Raw genomic sequence first — 15,815 nt, forward strand, 5'->3', positions numbered from 1 at the left:
ACAAAGAGCATCTTTCTGGAATGTCAATTCACTTGAGGATTTAAGGGGGAAAGAACATCACTTTTTAAAATTAAAACAAACATTAAACTTTTCATGGGATTGAAGCCGAAATTTTAGTTTGAGGTGGGCCTCCTACTGTTATGGGTTGAATTGTGTCCCCTTAAAAGTGCATATGTTGAATTTATTGAAGTCCCAATTCCCAGTACCTCAGAATATGACCTTATTTGGAGATAGGGTCTTTGCAGAGGTGGTCAAGTCAAAACGAGGTCATTAGGGTGGACCCTAATCCAATATGACTGATGTCCTTATAAAAAAATTGAAAATTTGGAGACAGACACTCATATAGAGAGAACACTAAATGCACTTGAAAGACCTTAAGTGAAACCAATTCAGGCTCGTTGAAGTGAAAAGTGCAAATTCATTATAAGGGCACATGGGCATCTTAGAAACCCAAAGACAAAGGTGTGGGCTGGAAAAATTGGAACCATTTACTATCAGAGTTCCTCATATCTCTGCAGATGGACTGGCTTTGAGTCTTCAGACCTTGTAGCAGGACAGACAGGTAGGTTTCCAAGTTTACATAGTTGAGGTCCAGTTATCTGGAGAATGACCAAAATCTGATAGCACCAAACCAGACGAAGAGATGCTGACTCAGCTGCAGCTCAAACAGTACTTGTTGAACAATAATAAGAGGCAGTCCCTGGAGTGCAGACGTTTTATAAAATATTTCCTGAGAGTCTTGAATTTTAATTTGCTAAATCTGGCAACCCAAGTTCTGCACCTACATTAAAAATCTGGAAGTGCTTTAGGTAAAGCTTGTGTTCTCCAGTTTGTCACTACAACAAAGTATCTACACCTGATCCCTTTTATTTAGTAAAGTTATTTGCCTGGCACCTGTAGGTGTGTCACTTTGCAACACCTTCTCTGGAGTTGGAGGCCAGTCAGGTGAAAGATTACCAGAGACTGAACTAATACAAAAATATAGAGATGAAGAGGTGATGGGTGGATTTGAGAGCCATTAGGAGGCAGAATAAAGTATTTGATGTCCGTCTAAATGACTTTGGTTTCATCACCTGGGCTTCCAAATGGAGCCAGTAACTGAGAAAAGCATACAGGCGGTTATAGGGGAAGATGGTATTGTTGTACTTAGACATATTGGGTTTTGGGTGACCTTGAGAAGGCTGGATGTGGGGTGCTCAGGAAGAGGTAGGGACTAAAGATATAAATTTAGAGCCAGGGGCATGTGGGTAATAGTTGAGATATGAAAGTAGTTCCTAAAGAGAAACTGTAGTATTAGAAGAAAAAACCCTGTGGAACACCAATACTTAAAGCGAAGGGTGGGAGGAATTCAGCACAGAAATAGTCATGATTAGGAAGTAGATGAATCAGAGACAGTAATTTGGGCTGGTCTCAGTGGGGCGGTTCTTCTGCTGGCCTCACCAGGGCTTTATTGCATCTGCAGTCAATGGCAGGTCAATTCGGCATTCTGTTTCTTCAAGTGCTTTATAAGCATCTGTTTGTGCTACATTTGCCAATGTTGCATTGGTCAAAGCGAGTCACATGGCCAATCCAGACTCAAGAGGTAGAGAAACAGATTCTATCTCCTGATGGACATATCTATAATATCATCTTGCATAGGCATGGATGGACGGAGGGAAGAAATTCTGTCCACCTTTAAAATCTACAGGATGGTTTTATGATCCCCATTTTAGAGATGGGAAACTGGAACCACAGAGAGTTTAAATAACTTCCTTATGCTTTCAGAGCTAGGAAATGGCAGAGCCAGAATTTGAACCTAGGTAATCTGTCTCAGATCTGAGCCCTTAACTATGTTATACCACCTCTTCTAACTATGTTTACACCTCACAATAATAGGCACTCAACAAAAATTGTCTCTTCTTTTCATAACATAAAAGGCAGCATCAAGAAGGACCTCAGAAACTATCAATTTTAATAGACTAGCAAATGTTTGTGTCGAAGTATTATGCATCCCTAGCAATGATGATTGTCACTGATTAATATTGGTTTTTTGAAGAACCAAGAATAATGGCTACAAACTGTATTTGACCAAAGGCATAACAACAAATATTGCTTTCAAAGTCACAAGAGTTGGATAAAAACATAGAGCAGAGATTGAAAGCAGTACTAAATGAGAAAACAAAAGTAATAGCATTTTGAAGGTAAGTTGGTCATTTATTTTTCCAGTGATCATTTGTTAGTTGTTCTTCATACATTAACTTGGAACTAACCAAACTGGCTGAATTGTAAGTCAGTTAATGTGAAATTCAAACCTTAAGTAAACACGACATCCTGAGACTCACAGGATAAAGCTCAGAGTTCATATATGAATTTCACTTTTCTCACTCAGAGTCACAGGAAAACAGTGAGAAGGAACAGTACTCCAAGTGAATTTACGGGAAATCAATGTTCAGGGATTCAGAAGAGGGAGTTAATACCCTCAAAGGGGCTTCAAGGATATAGGTGGGCTCAGCCACAGTGGGTACCTTAGTGTGCATATGAGTTATGAGCGGTGGAAGAGGGAGTTGTCTGCAATGCAGACTTTTAGATGCATCCCAAGACATCCTAAATCAGGTCTGTGATGGGTTCCAGCAATCCACATTTCTCATGCCCACTCCCAGGTAATTCTGATACCGTCATCCCCAGAGCACATTTTAAGAGTAGACAGTAGATGTTAAGCTTCCAGATGAGTTGGACTACAGAAAGGAGAGAAGAGAAGAATGAGGCCTGGGCTTGAATTTAGTTTCACTGTTAGCTGGGCAATCTTAGACAAGTGAATTCATCCTTATGAGTCTCTATTTTCCTATTTGTACAGTGGGTATAAAATAACTTTCTGTTAATAATTATACTTGTGTCTACCTCATAGGGTTGTTGCAAGGGTAAAAAAAAATGTAATAACTTTAGGCACCTAGAACAATGCCTAGCATATAATAGAAACTATGTTAGTGTTAGCTATGATCATTCTATTAGACTCCTAACAGGTCATACAGAACTGGCAGTTTCCTAAGTGACACTTTTAGTTCATTCATTTTTCAAACACTACGTGATATACTGGATGCCTAGATATCTCAGGCACTATGCTAGGCTCTGGGCAACAAAAAAATGCCCATTTTCCATTTCCTTAAAAAAGAAAAACTGACTATTCAATGTCTTCTCAAGAACCTTTGTAACTAGGGTTGCAGAGTTCCCTTTATTTAGAGCAGGATTCCAGGGAGTGTGACCATGCTCTGTGGCTCACCTATAAAGAACTCTGTCAGGGGGTAGCCGGTTAGCTCAGTTGGTTAGAGCGTGGTGCTAACAACACCAAGGTTGCCGGTTTGATCCCCGTATGGGCCACTGTGAGCTGTGCCCTCTTTAAAGAACAAACAAACAAACAAACAAACAAACAAACAAAAAAACCCTGTCATTTCATCAAAAGAACTCTGTCACTTCCTCAAGAATAAATAATGTGGGGAGCGTATTGGAGTTCCCCAAAAGCCAGTTTTTCCTGAGCATGCAGTTGTGTCAAACCTGCTGCCAGGACGGGCAGTGTATGGTGACATCGGGACAGGCTTGGTGTGGGGACATACAATTCCTAGAATTTGCCCTGTTAGCTTCCCATGGGATAGCTTCTGTCCTGCTTCCCACACGCTTTCCTCCCGCTGGTGGAAAGCAGGGATAATGCGGCTACAAATTCTTTACTCTGAGAATTCTGACTCTTAAATCTGTAGTATGTGTTGTGAAATGACTTGCTTTATTAGGGTCAACGGGCTCCTGCAGTGCGTTCCTTTTAATTTGACTTAAAAGGAATTCATGAGGCTCTTTCACTTCGTATGAAGAATGAGAATATGGAAGGAGGGGAGTGAGGTAAGAGAACTCACATTTATTTAGCAGTTACTCTGTGCCAGAAAATTTATATAAGTTGCCTTTTGGCGAGCCTAGACGAGGCTAAGGTCTGAAGGCCAGGGGCCATGTCTTTACTTATCTGTACACCCACTGCAGCAACTAGCACAATTGTCGTGTCTATAGTAAATGCTCCACATGTTAAATATGAATAGATACGTTACGTGCACACGTCTGTCTATCGATTATCTATCATCTGTCTATCTATCTCATCTATCTAATTTTTGCTAAAGCTCATGTTATTTAAAAGTACATTTACGTTGGTTTCAGTTCGAAGACCATCTATGTCAAATAATTGATTTTCTACTTACTATCATATGATAACTGCAAAGCTGATTAATTTGTTATTATAGTCCTTTGAACTTGAAGATGTTTTCAGTAGTGTGGATTAAATACACCTGTGGGTTTGATTAAATCAACTTTTTAATTAAAATGATTACATTGACCTTATTTCCATTACCCATAAAATAAGACTCCCTTGTCTTATGGTGAAATTTTGGCATTAAAGAGCAGTTGAAGATGATATGTGCGTACTGGAAAATTGAACAGGGAGGGAGAGAGAAAGTGGGGTCCCAAGAGGGAGCATACTGGCATCTCAGGTTTCACCCCACTCTATATTTCTTAGGTATTTCGTGTCAGGATTTAGAATTGATATGAACTAATTGGGTACATCATCTTCTGGGATTTGTTTATGCCGTGTAATTTAAATATACCGGGGGTGCCAAAAGATGTATACACATGACTTGTATTCATCTTTTGATATCGGTATATATTGAGTATTACAATTTTAATACAGTTTTTTCCTTTCTTAAAATGTGTATACATTTTTTGGCACCCTCTGTATATTAGGACAGTGATTCCCGAAGTTTCGTCATTCTGCATTACCATCAGAGTGTTTACTATACCTTTGTATTACCTGTACTAGTGTTGATTTGATATTTTAAATCAACTCAGTTCCTTAAATTTTTATTTATTTATGTTTTTGGAAAAGGGACTGCATATCATTACCATAAAATTGGAGACAGGCCTCACTTGCTAAACATTGAATGTACTTGTAAACGTAAATCTAATAAAAACAAAGAACGTATTATAAAAAATTCTAACTAAACCTGTCTTTCCTGATCTCTAAGCCTAAGGCATGCTCCCTGTTTAGAGGGCTACTAGAATACTAGCAGCAACTGAGACTTACCCTGGGGTGTAGTCAGAAGGAATGAAATGAATTTTATAGAGGAATAATTTTTCTCCCCTTATAATTCAATATATGTTAATGCCTGAGCCAGCTCCTAAAATTATCTCCCATAATATACATCATCCCACACATTGCAAAACGTTTTATCAGAGGAGAAACATCTCATGATTTTGACATTTGCTGCATACCCTAAGTTTTCTGTTAGAAATACCAGTCATAGAAATTGGAAGTAGTCTTCTATGCAGTTTAGATATTTCAATTTAATGTGTCTGGTAGAGATTTTCCAGTTAAGAACATGATGTCTTGTCCTCCTCCTGCCTCTGAAAAGGAAAAAAGGAGCCTTACTATCGAAGTTAATAGAGATGAGGGACCAAAGCCATCATAGAGCTAATATTGCTTACTGTTTCTGAAGGAAGTCTTTCATAGGGGCATGTACCATCTCTTGGCGGGAAGGGAGGGAAGGGTTAGACTGACTTCTCTCAAACACCAGTGTACAGTCTTGATGATATTTCTGCCCTTAAGAGCTCTTCTCCCTAGAGGACTTCCAAACTGTTGCCTGTAGCTGTCAGTGCCTTTCCCAGGTAGGTCCTGGTGGTTCTCCTTGATCCAACGCAGGCCTCTCATCTCTCCCTGAAGTTCATAGATACTTCAAGTCAAGGGCTGCAGATAGTCACTTGATGAAAGGATTACAGAATAGCGGCAACCACATGCGTTTAGTGGAGTTGCATTACATGCATATTTAACTTGCATGAGAGAGAGAGTTCAAATCATAAACATGCCAGATTGCCATGGTTGGTCTCTATCAAGGCTTCTTCTGAGGCTTTAAAAACGTAGAAAGCACTTAATATGTGCTAGGTACTGTTCTAAGTTGTTCTATAATTATTAACTCATTTCTACTTTATCACAGCCTTATGAGCACCTACTACGTGACTGTAAAGCACTGTACTTTATTAAAATATCCATCATTCTTAACAATAATCCTTGAAGATAGTATTATAATATTTCCATTGTTGTGACCACTCCTCAGAAACAGGAAGGATCCCACCCAAAATTTGGTTGGTATGTCAAGACTAATGATGCCATGCGCGCGTGCACACACACACACACACACACACACACACACACACACACCAAGAGGGCATGAAAAGGTTTATTACTCACATAATAAGGCTTTCTGGAGAGAGTGAGGTGATTCCCAAGCAGATCAAAAAGTGGCTTGAGAGAGGGCAAATAAATGGCACTGGCTTGGGTTTTTTAATTTCTTTTTTTTTTTGTGGTTAGGGGGTGGGACCAGGGTGAGGGTTTCCACACATGATTTGAGCTTCTCATCAGCACCAAAAAGGAGGGAGCACTCAGGCTTTCTTGTCAGTTTGCCCAGACGTGGGACAGAAGGGGCAAGAGGAAGGGGTGAAGCTTAAAAGCCGTTAGTAGTCAAACATCAAAAAATGGAGTCAGATTCTTTTTACCAATGAAGCGACTGAATTAGGCATGACTTTAGATCAATCCTTCCATCCGTAATTTAGTCCACATTGTCCTGTGGTTACATACTAGGTACCCATCTTGAAAATGCACACCCTTGATCACTGAAGGGGAGTGAGAGACAGATGAAAGCCAAAAAAAATTGCAAATCCATCTGTACTAGGAAGACTAGAAAAGCAATATGGCTTGGCATGGGGAAGGAACACGGCCTTGGGAATCAGATTTGGTGTTTATTTGGCTTTGCCATTTATCAGCTGTGTGATCTTAGGTGATTTACTTAGCCTTGCTGAATCATACTGATAAGGAACAACTCCAGTGACAGGGGACTTTATGAGATATCCATTCAATTTTAGCTCTGTTGGAAAATTCTTTCTTAAACAATGGCAATTCACTATAAAATTTTCACACATTTTCCGAACACTGGCATATCAAGGCAGGTTAGGAATTCTAAAGTATAAAGACAACTGGCCATCTGGAAAAAATATTAAAGAGGAATTTGGGAAGTAGAGCGTCGATCCAAGGACACTAACGTCAAGCTCCTTAACCGGTGAGATGAAGATCATCCTCAGACTTTTGGGGGATCCAAAAGACACCAGAAACTCCCCCAAGTGAGGAGAAAATGGAAGTACCTAGGACATTCATTGAATACTAGCAATAGTTTCAGTACAACGCTGGGATTTGCTACTCAAACGTTGCTTCCACCCTGTCCCAGGAGAGTTTAATTTTCAGGATGGCTCCACATCTTACCATTTTACAAGCCCAAAAGTGAAGGCCTCTTTTGTAATTGTTCTGGCAAAAGTCCCCGGGCTGACTCTCAATGATCCATATCGGGTCATGTGCCCACGTACCCATCCATGAACCAATCACTGTGACTTTGATTTGTCAGGCCTGAGTCACTCCTCTGTGTACCCCTGTTATATTGTGGTAGGCTCACCTGAACTGCGTGGGCTGAGAGCATGGGAGAGTACATACCCAAGAAAAACTGAAGTTCTGTTACTAAAAGGATAAGGCAGTTATGCTGGGCAGGCAAAATAGCATTTATTTATTACAGATCTCCAAAAAGTGACCTCACTCTCATGTTTCATATATTTCTAACTGTGTAGGAACTTAGGGTCTGCCTCAAGGTGAGCACTCACTTAGACAAGGGTGGGAATGGAGACCCTGGTTGCGTGCAGTGCTTTGTTCCTTCCCCTCTCTCCCTGCTACTCCTATTGCTTCAGCTTCTGGTCTTATTAGGTGTTTAACTGACGGAGGGGAGATAGGAGTCAAAGGCCAGTCTTCCTCCGATATACTGGGACGTCAGATAAGTCACATTACGGATGAGTCCCAGCACATAGAATCTAGTGCCGGGGTCTCCGGGCTGTTGATTCAGACTTTCCAGACCACACATGTGCTTTCTCTGTGACAGAAAAAAACCGCTACTAACTAAATCTTCAGAATTGTTTCATACTTATTAGAGGTCATATGTGCCTCAAATAATAACAGTAGTGTCTATTTAATGAATGTTTACAAATGAGCTTTTGGAACATTGCCTATTGATAAGCCGAAAATTATCTGTGAATCTGAGAATGTGTGCCAACATTAAGCTGACTAGACATTTGTTATGAATCAACAGGGTTTTATTTGTGTTTGACTGGCACAAATTCCCTTACTCTAAACTACTCAACTGCAGATAGAGAAGTCTTTTCCCCCATTTCTTCCCATAACCTCAAAAGGATGAAATCTGAACTGGAGGTAAGGTAGAAATCAAGATAGAATTTATCAACTAAAGGAAACATGATATGAAACATGATATCTATCAATCTGTCTATATACCTTCTTATATATATTATATTATGTTATATTCATTATATTATTTATACAGTATGTATTATATACAATATAAAAATTATATTATGAATATAGTAATTATATTTATATTATTTAATATATATTTTTTATATATGTATACATGTATATGTGTATGTATATATATAATTTTCTTTCTTTCCAAGTTTTAAATTTGGGCAGTATCTGTGATCTTAACCAATTTATCTTGCCTTTTCTGATGCATGTCTAAGAGCTTATAGGGGATTCCAAATAGATGACTAAATTTAAATTGCTATTTGGATTCCCCCATAAGTGACAACGTGGGTGGATCTTGAGATTATCATGCTAAGTGAAATAAGGAAGGCAAAAAAAGTCGAGAACCATATAACTTTACTCTTATGTGGGATATAAAACTGAAAGCAACAAATGAACAAGACAAGCAACAAAGAAACAAAAAAATCATAGACACAGACAACAGTTTAGTTTAGTGGTTACCAGAGGGCAAGGGGGGAATGGTAGAAGAGGGTAAAGGGGGTCAAATATATGGTGATGGTCAAACATATGGTGATAGAACTGACTCTGGGTGGTGAGCACACAATGCAATACATAGATGAGGTATTATAGAAATGTACACTTGAAATCTATATGGTTTTACTAACCAATGTCACCCCAATAAATTTAATAAAAATTAAAAAAAACAAAGTGCATGATGGAAAAAAAAATAAAGTGCTTGACTGTCAGTATTCTCATAGCAAAACTTCCATGGAGTTTGTAATATTCCTTTGATGTCTCAAAGTTTCAGGAGTGGAGAGCAATCTTACTACTGAATGTTTTTCCACTTTGGTTTAGAGATTTAATTTACTACGTAAAATTTCCAAGCTCCTTGACCTTCTGGACTCCCTACCACCCTTAATAAATACTTATACTAGTTGTGAATATATATCAGCGCAAACATATGGCCCAGGCAGGCCTGTAAGCAACAGAAACCCACTTTAACTTGCTTACATAAAATTGGGGTTTATTGACTGACATACCCAGGGATCTAAGGGTTTACTGCGCACCTTCAACCTCAGATCTACTAAAAAGCACTTTGGTTAATTCTTTGGGGGTATATGCCAGTATTAGGTTCTCTGAGTGGTTGGCTTGAGTTGTATGCATACTCCTGTAGCGGGGACATGGTGTGGCAGCGAGGACATTGCATCTGAAAGCCTCATCATGTAATAGATGATTATACAGAGGGAAATTGGAATTTTGTTTCCAGAACAAAAGGAAGGTATATAGGGCAGGCAAAACAGCAGCTGTCTACCATACTACCTTCTAACCAGCACCTCATGAAAATATTGCTTCCAACTGCGTATAAACTTCTCTCCAAGAGAAATTCTGATAAATATGGAATATTACATCTCTTTAAAATCCTAGTGATTCAAAAACTTTTTATTAAATTATAATATACATTATAATCTGCACATATTATAACAGTGCACCCATGCATTTTCATGCACTGAATGCAACCTTATAACCAGTACCCAGATGAAGAAGTATTACCAGTGCCACAGAAGTCCTGCTACATGCTCCTTTTCAGTCCTTATTCCTACTCCCCTCCCACTGTCAAGGAAAACCACTGTCCTGACTTCTAACAATTGATTGGTTTGGCCTATTTTAATATTTTATATAAAGGGAACAATACTACATGCTCTCTTTTGTGTTTGGCTTCTTTGTCCAATATTATGTTTCTAAGATTCATCCAGATTGCTGTTGTAGTTAGAAATTATTCATTCACATTTCTGCATAGGATTTCATTGTGTGAATACACCACAATTTATCCATTCTGTTGTTGATAGGCATTTGGGACATTTTGATTTGGGGATTACTATTTAGATTGCTGCTATGAATATTCTCGTGTATGGCTTTTGGTGAATACGTGTCTGCGTTGGTGGTGGGTATACACATGTGAGTAGAATTGCTGGGTCTTAGGGGTTGTTTGCATTTAGCTTTAGTACTGAACAGTTTTCCAAGAGGTTGTATTAATTTACACTCCCACTAGTGGAGTATGTGGATTCAGGTTGTTGCACATCCTTGCCAAGTCTTGGTATTTTCCATCTTTTTCATTTTAGTCATTCTGGTGGGTAAGTAGCATATCACATTATGGTTTTAATTTGCAATTCCCTGATGACTTATGAAGATGGACACTTTTTCATATGCTTATTAGCTATTTGGATGTCTTTTTTTTTTCTTTTGTAAGTCTTCTGGCCATTGTTTTATTGCATACCATTTTCTTACTGATTTGTAGAAGCTCTTTATATATTCTGGATATGAATCATTTGTCTAATATAATTATTGCAAATATCTTCTCCAACTTTATGGTTGCTTTTTCATTCTTACTCATGTCTTTTGATGAATGGAGTTCTCAATTTTAACATTATCTACAAATTTTTTCCTTTCATGTTTAGTGATTTTTGCATGCTATTTGAGGAAAGAAACTGTTGCAAACTTAATTCTATGATGTTTTATCATTTCTCAGTGATATTTTAGGGGTCACAAGTTCACGTCACTTCTCATCAATAATAGACATCAATTTACATTGGTATTTCAGTTACTTTGGAAAGATCCTTGAGTTTTGGTTTCTGGGTAGAGTTTAATAACCAACAAATGTGTTTTGGAATATTACATTTCAGTAAAATATTGTTTCACCTTAACTTACGTTTTTGGAGTCATTTCCTAACCCTCAAATTGGAAAGAAAACTCCAAATGTTTACTTAATTTTTTTTCAGAGTCAGCTTGGTCTAAAGAAAAAAGTACCCATTTAGTACAAATGAGCTTTTGTCTGATGCTTTTTAGGAGCATGTCATTCTCTCTCTCTGAACCACAGTAATCTCATTGCAGAAGTTGAGAAATAATTCCTGCCATGTCAATATCATGGTATTTTTATGAAAATAACAGTAATAATAACAATAAGATGATAAAATGCCTACAATGCACTAATGCTTTATAAAAAATAGCTACCATGGTAAGACACACTGCCAAGAATTTTGGCAAAGAGAATGAACAGAATCTGAGGTTTACTGTCTACCAGGAGTGATAGAAAAGTATAAAAAAATGAATGAAATGTTTCATAGAGAAAGTTAACTCACCAGGGAGTAAACTCATTTGAATTTCTCTGGAGAGATGTTCTTTTTTGTACAGTTCTTCCCAAAGAACAGCAAAAAAACAATCCAGAACTTGTAGAGCAAACTAGATAAAAGTTTCAGTTGTTGAATGTAATTCTTTAATCTGATAGTAACATTTGAAACTATACACAAATTTATGGCTCTGTTTTGTTAGTTCCTTCGCAGAATCTGCCTACCCTTTTTACTGATTATTTTGGAAGGCTAATGACTCTTTCAATGCCTGCCATTGATTAAAACCACCTTAGAAAACTCTAAGCACTTTTGTGAGAGCCAGTTTACAAGGCCCATCCGAAAACCTGTCTGCTTACTTTTTAAGTTTGTTTTTAACCAAAAGTGGCATTAACCTTCTTGGCATCAGACTTTGCTTTGAAAGACTTTAAACTGTCTAAAATCACAGCCACCTTCCGCAAAGACGGTCATCAGTTAAGTTGTTTACGTAGAAGTACCCAGGCATAACGTTGCCAGAGTTAACAAATAAAAATACAGGATGCCCAGTTAAATTGGAACTTCAGATAAATGTTGAATACATTTTTTTTTTTAGAATAAGTATATTCCATGCTTACACTAAATTCATATTTAACTGGGCATCTGTATTTTATTTGACATCCCTACCCAGCTGTTGAAGATAATTCTAGAACAGGAGTTGCTGAAACTGCTTTGTATAACGGTGACATTACAGTACTAGAATACAGTGTCTCAGAGCAACTACTTTGAGACTTTTTTTAAAAAAAGAGGGATCACCTTGTCTTAGTGTCAGACTTCACAACATTACAGCCAAGAAAATCACACATCACGGGTAAAAAGCCACGAAAAGTATGTGGATTTCATTAGTGTACATTGTTTATTATACGTTGACCAATCTCTTATATTAGTAAATAAATAGATCCTTGTAACTGCTCTAAAATCAACCTATGCTTATTTAATGAGTCAGATCAACTGTTGTTTTAAACACTTTATTGACATACGATTGACATGTAAGAAGCTGTACTTAGTTAATGTATACAACTCGATGAATTTGGGCAGATCAACTGATTTTACTGAAATATCACAGGGAACAATGAATAAATCAAATGGAAAAGTTATACTACCATGACAACAAATGAAAAGAATTCCCCATTGAAGATGGGCCTTAACTTTGACCAGTTCCTGGTCTTAACTTTGTTTCATTTGACTACCCTGGTGAAGAGGTATGAGATGTTCTAAGAAAGTGCCCCAGTGCCTCCTACCTTTGTTTAACCATCATTGAGTAATAGCAACTTGTCATTACATAATCCAAGTAGTAAATACCATCAGCACACAGACGCCTTACAGACATGAGAGGGCTGAGGCTGTGATGCGTGAGGCCTGTGGTCAGGTATTTTGTATCTATCTTTCCAAGTATTTCAATGGTGCTTATTATACAGTCACTGGTTTCCTGACACAGTGTGCCTTCTATACTCAATGTGAAATTCCTTTGAAATACTTTTCTTTGTGCTTTCAGCAGTTTCCAGTTGTTGTTTTTTTCGTTTTGTTTAAAGTGAAAAGTTACTTTTCTGTACAAGAAAATCAACAGAAGAATTTTGCCAGAAAGCAGGAAAGGCAGTTAGGTTCTCATTCTGTCAATATGATATGCCTTTTAAAAACTTAGAGGTTTTTTTTGATAAACCAATTATTTTCTCAAGAATTGTATGTTTGTGACAACATGGATGGATCCTGAGATTATTGTGCTAAATGAAATAAGTCAGAAAAAGTCAAGAACCATATGATTTCACTGATATGTGGGATATAAAACTAAAAACAACAAAGGAACAAGACAAACAAATGAGGAAACAAAAATGCAGAGACACAGACAACAGTTTAGTGGTTACCAGAAGGTAAGGGGCAAGGGGGGTGGTAGAAGAGCGTAAAAGGCATCAAATATATGGTGATGGAAGGAGAACTGACTGTGGGTGGTGAACACACAATGTGATATATAAATGAAGTATTACAGAATTGTACACCTGAAACCTATGTAACTTTACTAACAATTGTCACTCCAATAAACTTTAATTAAAAAAGAATTGTATCTTATTGAATACAAAGTGAGATGCCTAAAGTTGGAAGAAAATTGAGACTTGTTACTGCTTTTGTAAATCTGTGTCTTGGCCTGAGGATGGAGAGTAATTGGACATGAAAGATGAAAGAATTGCTAAGCAGTTCAAAGAAAACAAGCAAATGAGAGAGAGAGAGAGAGAGAGAGAGAGAGAGAGAGAGTTATAAACTCTAGGAAAAGATAAAGGTTACATATAAAAGTCAATTTCTTCTTAGCACACTATGTGACTTGGCTGTAAATAATATTTGTATAGTCATAATAAAATAAATGCTGAGTTTTTTCTCTAACAAAAAATTATGATGTATCGCTATTGGGAAAACTAGGGACAGGAAGTGTGGAAGTGCGCGTCTATGTGTGTGAAGGTGGGGAAAGAAAGGAGCCTGTTAAAAGTGCTAAATTCTCAGTTTCCGTAATAGAAAATACCAAAGCCTTAAAATATCAAGAAGTAGCTGTAGTACATAGCAACTTAGAAATATGGCAGTCAATACTAGAAGAATCAGCTAACAGACTATAAAAGTGGTTTTTCTGGGGAGTGGGAATTAGGACACTTGTGGAAGTGGGTATTGGTTATTTAATTATAAGACTTGTAGTACCATTTGACTTTTTTACCCAGATACATGTATCAGCTTAATAAAATCAAATTTTTTATAAAATCAGGGATCCCTCAAACTAAACTAATATCAAAAATTTTTAAATAATATTAAATCCTATCCAAAATATATAAGGATCTCATACAACTCAACAACAAAAAAACAAACAATCCAATTAAAAAATGGACAGAGGACCTGAAGAGACATTTCTCCAAAGAGGAACTACAAATGGCCAATAGACATAATGAAAAAATGCTCAACGGCACTAATCATCAGAGAAATGCAAATAAAAACCACAATGAGATATCACCTCTCCCCAGTCAGAATGGCTATCATCAACAAGACAAATAGTAACAAGTGTTGGAGAGGCTGTGGAGAAAAAGGAACCCTCATACACTGTTGGTGGGAATGCAGACTGGTGCAGCTGCTGTGGAAGGCAGTGTGGAGGTTCCTCAGAAAATTAAGAATAAAATTACCATATGACCAGCAATCCCTCTCCTGGGTATCTGCCCAAAAAAATCTGAAAACATTTATCCATAAGGACATATGTCCTCCAATGTTCATTGCAGCTTTATTTATGGTGGCCAAGACATAGAAACAACCAAATTGTCCTTCGATAGATGAATGGATAAAGAAGTTGTGGTACATATACACAATGGAATACTATTCTGCCATAAGAAAAGATGAAATAGTGCCATTGGCAACAATATGGATGGATCTTGAGATTATAATGCTAAGCGAAATAAGTCAGACAGAAAAAGTCAAGAACATATGATTTCACTGATATGTAGTATATAAAACTGAAAACAACAAAAGAACAGGACAAACAAATGAAGAAACAAAATCTCATAGACACAGACAATAATTTAGTGGTTACCAGAGGGTAAGGGGCAAGGGGGGTTGAAGATGAGGATAAAGGGGATCAAATACATGGTGACGGAAACAGAACTGACTCTGGGTGATGAACACACAATGTGACCTATAGATGATGTATTACAGAATAGTACACCTAAAATCTATGTAACTTTACTAACAATTGTCACCCCAATAAACTTTAAAAAATAATAATAAATCAAAAGTAGGAGATGATTTTTTTCAGGCAGGGTGTGGAATATATTTTTAGTTCCAAACAAGTTTTGTAAATAAATAGATTTTAGGAACATAACCTGTTCCTAAAAGGTTTTAGGAACATAATCTATTCCTAAAAGTTCCTTAAGGATGGGACTTTCTGCATTTCACACACAATAATAATAATACTAGATCTGCCTTAGGAGGTTCTAGGTATAACCTGGCTTCCCCCCACTTAACCCCTTGTTCAATTCTTTCTCGTTACTTGCTGGGAGTGAACAGCATTGCTCTTGGAGAATTGCAAAGCACCAGCCTTAGCAAAGCTTACATGTCTAGGTCCATCTAATTCAGTTCTTCTGGAAATGAAGTTTGGAGAACTTGCAGGCCCTTTTCTGATCTTAAAATGAGCTGGGAAACTCATGCCTCTTTCCTTTCTTTGCTCTTTCAAAAAGGTGAAGGGGCTTGTAATGACACTCGAGGGGGAGAGCTTTTGCCAGATTAAGCACATAGGGTGCTATGGGAAATAAGTTAAATGGACAATA

This window comes from Rhinolophus sinicus, chromosome 1, assembly GCF_057876585.1.
Source record: "Rhinolophus sinicus isolate RSI-liver-muscle chromosome 1, RSI-T2T, whole genome shotgun sequence".
Taxonomy (NCBI): domain Eukaryota; kingdom Metazoa; phylum Chordata; class Mammalia; order Chiroptera; family Rhinolophidae; genus Rhinolophus; species Rhinolophus sinicus.